Genomic DNA, 5,052 nt, shown 5'->3' on the forward strand with positions numbered 1-5,052 from the left:
CATATATATATAAATATATATATATAATCCCATATATATATAAATATATATATATATATATGCCATATTTCCCAGAGAATTTCCCTTCGCTCTTTCAAGGAAGTCCCAGAGAGTGTCTGTGGTACTTCAACTGTCTACTTTTATGTGGCACATGCCTATCATACAGAACTATCTCTAACCCAAGTCTGCTTTTCTCTTCCTTCAGTGAATTGTAGTTAGGAAACTCCCCATGAGACCACAGGTGTGGGCTGGAGAGGGAGAAGGTAATGGAGCAAGAGTGGAGGCTATGGACATCTGAAATTCGTCCTCATGTAAACTATTTGTGCCTTAGGGTCTACTTGAACTCGTTCACTTCCATTTGATGATGTGAACCTCCAATTTTATGGCCTGATAAATTGGATGACACCCAGTTGATGAGGAGCATGTCAAGTTCATGGTGACTTGGTATCCCATGGTTAAACATTCTGTATCTACTAATGGCCAATAGCAGAACAAGAGCTGTCTCTTAAAAGGGGAGTTGTTATCTAGAGAAGAGAATAGGGCTTAGCTCCAAAATTCTAAGGATCTGTCCTGTGAGTCACCTACAGGGACCTGCCACAGGCTCTAAGCAGCATCCCCGTCTGCCACTGCCACGCCGCATGACAGATCTTCTGCGTCATATGGTCCATGTGGTAGAGCAGCTTGCACAGCTGCCTAGACCTGCTGCAGAATCTTCTCATGTTCTGGACCCCAGTTGACTTCAGGAGCTTTTTGAGTCACTTATCTAAAGAGGCCATAGTAACCTACCCAAATGAGGAATACGTTACCTCCAAAACTTAAAGAGGCCCTCTAGGCCTTGTCCCTCTTTTCTGGTGATAGGAGAGGCTGACTGCAACAACTTATTCTTCACCTTAGAAGGGTATCTCAAATAACATCACACCACTGGACCCCAGGAAACTTCGTTGAGGTAGAAGGTCCTTGAATTTCTGTCAGATTTATTTCCCACTTTCTAACACACAACTGTCTTATAAGTAAGCCTAGAATAGTTGCTAATTCTCACATGTAAGATCCAATCAACTTAATGTCATCACTGCAATGTACCAGTGTGGAAAGGAAGAGTGATTCAAAATCCTTGTGAGATATTGACATAGGTCTGAAGACTGGATATCTCCCTGAGGTAGGTCAGTGAGGGTATATTGCTGCCCTGGCCAGCTGAAAGCAAACTGCTTCTGATGGGCCTTATGGACAGGAATGGAGAAAAAGGGATTTCCCAGGTCAATAGCTACATGCCAGGTACCAGGGGATATATGTTCATTTGCTCAAGCAATAAAACCACATCTGCTACACAGCTTCAATCAGAGTCACCACCTGGTGAAGCTTATGGTGATCCATTATCAGTCTCCAAAATCCATGTGTCTTCTGCACAGGCCAAATAGGTCAGTTGAATTGGGATATAGTGGGAATCACTTCTCCTGCACCTTTTGAGTCCTCAGTGATAGCAATAAATTCAACAATCTTTCTAGGAAAGTGGTATTGCTTTTGATCTGCTATTTCACTTGGTAAAGGTAGTTCTAGCAGCATCCATTTGGCTTTTCCCATAGCAAAAGCTCCTACTCCACATGTCAGGGAACCAGTGTGGGGGTTCTGCTGGTAACTGAGCGTGTCTATTCTAATTACACATTCAGAAATGGGGGAAAAACATCAGATGTGTTCACAGACTCCCCTGGTCTTACCCTGAGATGAACTTGAGCTAAAACTCCACTGGCTGCCTCCACAGCACCTTTTCTGAGTGGTGGACCACAGTTCTCTTTTGTGTATTCAGGAATCAGTGTTAATTAAGAGCCAGTGTCTGGTGGTTGCTGAAAGGTGTGATTATTTCTCTTTTTATTTCACGTTGAATTCAAATGTATTTACCCTTGTAAAAGATCGTGCATCTCTTTGGGGAAGGCCGGGAGCAAGATTAGCAATATAAACTTGTGGTAGGGTATCAGGGTCCTTCTTTAAGTGGCCTGACTCCCCTTCTCTATTAGTTCATTTGTGTTGCTATAGAGGAATACCGCAAGCAGGCTAATTTATAAAGAAAAGGGGCTTATTTTGACTCATGGTTCTGCAGGCTGTACAAGGAGCATGGCACCAGAATCTACATCTCCTGAGGTCTCAGGAAGCTTTTAGTCATGGCTGATGGAAGGGGAGTCAGCATGTCATGTGGTGAGAGAGGAAGCAAGAGAGAAAGAAGGGAGGTTCCAGACTCTTTTAAACAGCCAGGTCTGGCATGAACTCATTACCACAGGGAGGACACCAAGGCGTTCATGAGTGATCTTCCTCCGTGACGTGAACTCTTTCCACCAGCCCCACCTCCAACACTGGGGATCCCATTTCAACATGAGATTTGGAGCAGACAGACATTCAAACCACATCACCTTCATTCAAGGAAGCTCTGGTTCTGTCAACTGCTTCAGTTCTGGGAACCGAGTGAGAGCCGATGACTCTATCCTGGGGATTCATGCTAGACCTTCACGCAACATAGCACTCATCTGCTAATACTGATCGAGGCAAAGCTTAGCAGACTTCCTGTCTATTTTGCTTCTAGGGACACATGACCAGCTTGCCATGGCCTCCGTGAGTTAACCTTCTCTGATTACTGCCTTGGCCCAGATTTCCCATCTCATAACCATGGTCTCTTTGTGTTTGCCACTTGGCCCCTGCCATCCCAGGATCCAATTACTGCCATTGCGTGTGAGGATCCTGGTTCTGTGGCAACAGTTTCCATGGTGATTTTTTGCCTGCAGAGAAGAATGACCGAAGGGCTCTTTAACAGGGCCACCCCACAAATTTTTTCCTCAGTGTCAGGTTGAAAGGAGCCTTCTCTGGGCCCTCCCCGGGCGAGTGTGCGGTTCTTCCAACACCCCAGCCCTCCTACGTCATCGGTCGCCTTCCTCTGAAGTATACCAAGGCAATCCTGGCATTTTAATGTCATTTGTTATAAACCATTTTTTGGTCCACGTTTAAACTCAATCAACTAAACAGACTATCAGAACCCTTTCCAACACTCCAAATTTATATCCAGAATTTATGCTTAGTGGGGCAATATCAATCAATTTGACCTAGTTCAAATGTATGGGCCTTCCAATATTCACCAACATCATGAATATCCTTTCCACACACAGTCCCCAGAATTCTGTCTATATAAATTGAAAAAAATATGCAATGATTTTGGAGTGGAACACACGTGTAATGGGTTAAACTTTCCATCTCACTTTTTCTGCCTGTTGCGACTTGAATCTACTTACAGCTATAAAAGAAAAGAGGGTTGGTGGGGTTCCATCCTCGGGAGAATCAGCATTGTCTTTAGGACAACCACCTCAGTGAAGGACTCACTCTACCAGCAAACAAGACTCAGCAGAACTTAGGGGTTCACTGAGCCCAGCTTCATTGCAGCCTTCATACATGTCTTTGTTCCAATATTCAGGGCCTATTTATTCCCAGTCAATGCTTGCCTTTAACAGAAGAAACTCTGCTAGTCTGGGGGTTTAATTTGTGATGTGATTCAGTGACTAGCAGGAGGAGATGCTGGCTTAGTGGCTTAGTGTTCAGAAATATCAGGTTCATGGCTATAGGAGATAAGGGTATAATCTAGGATAGGTGTACGGGTTTTCAGGTCATATATGCACGGTGTAGGCTGGATATGTGAACTCCTACGTTCATCCTTTTTCCCTCTACTTTCTGTAGCACAGTTAAGAGGAAACAGCCAATCTCATCACATTCATTATTTGTTCTAAGTTATCAAATGCTTGGCCACTCAGAACTTTGCCTTACAGTACTTGAGTAGGAGTATTCAGTGGTGATATTGTGTGTATCTCTATTGCTCTCTGTGCTATGGACTACCAGTGTTCTTGATAATACTGGAAATAGGGTCTTTACTGCCTTATTCTAAGAATAATCTAAAGATTCTGTTATCTTTAGATAACAGAATCAATCCTGAAACCCAAAACCAACCCCCAAAAAACTTATTCTTAGAATTCTGTTCCTTTAAAACCACTGTTGGTACTCAAGTCTGTTTCAGTCAGGGCTCTACAGAGAAACAGAACCAATGCATATGTGGCTAACGTGGCTAGGGGCCAGCAAGTCTAAAATCTACATTAGTACAGCAGACTGAAAATTCTCATGCAGAAGCTGATGATGCAGTCTTGAGGGAGAATTTTTTTCTTCAGGGAAAACTCATCCTTGCTTTTTTTTTTTTTTAAAGACAGGGTTTCACCATGTTGGTCAGGCAGGTATTGAACTCCCGACGTCAGGTGATCCACCCTCCTTGGCCTCCAAAGTGCTTGGATTACAGGCGTGAGCCACCGTGCCCAGCCTCATGCTTTCTTTTAAGGCTTTTCAACGCATTTGTTGAGACCCACCCACATCATTGAGAATAGTCGCCGTTAGCTAAAGTGAGTTGATTATGTATGTCATCTGCAAAGAAACTTCACAGCGCCGCCTAGATTAGTGTTTGATTAGATGGCTGGGCTCTGTAGCACCTAAAGCTCACCACCACAAATATCGAGCACTTATTTGATTCAGGGGTCTGCAATGGGATTGTGGCAGCTCTGTCCTGGGAGGGATGTGAAGGTAGCTGGGTCGCACCTTGCACTCTGTGGGTCATATCAGAAGTTTGGCTCTGTGTGTGTCATTTTAAGGCCAGACCAATAGGACAGCAGCTTCTTGGGGAAACTGTTCTCACGCAATGGCAGAAGTGCAGGAGGGTGCGGGATACCTGTGAGGCCTGTAGAGAAACTGGCATATGGTCGTTTCTCCCCACTCATCGCTGGGATAGATGTAAGTAATTTTGATAATAAGCACAGACTATATAATGAAAGGTAAGGTAAACTATGCTCTAATTAATAAAGTTGTCTCTCACAGGCCTGTGGGTTAGCATTTCTTTCTTTTTATATATACTTTAAGTTCTGGAGTACATGTGCAGATCGTGCAGGACTGTTACATAGGTATACACATGCCATGGTGGTTTACTGCCCACATCCCCCATCATCTCCATTAGGTATGTCTCCTAATGTTATCCCTCCCCAATCC

The 5,052-nt window shown here is 43.9% G+C and overlaps 1 pseudogene across 1 annotated transcript in view; it reads right to left on the bottom strand.

Annotated features, from left to right (window-relative positions):
* LOC116563417 overlaps window positions 1-4,787 on the bottom strand; it is a 14,232-nt pseudogene extending 9,445 nt beyond the window's left edge. Inside the window, exon 1 of the transcript XR_004274389.1 lies at window positions 4,739-4,787. The product of XR_004274389.1 is annotated as a 60S ribosomal protein L14 pseudogene (transcript). The remainder of the gene's footprint in view (window positions 1-4,738) is intronic.
* Window positions 4,788-5,052: the final 265 nt, after the last annotated feature.

Source organism: Sapajus apella, unplaced genomic scaffold (assembly GCF_009761245.1).
Source record: "Sapajus apella isolate SASKATOON/1434 unplaced genomic scaffold, GSC_monkey_1.0 scaffold35, whole genome shotgun sequence".
Lineage (NCBI taxonomy): Eukaryota > Metazoa > Chordata > Mammalia > Primates > Cebidae > Sapajus > Sapajus apella.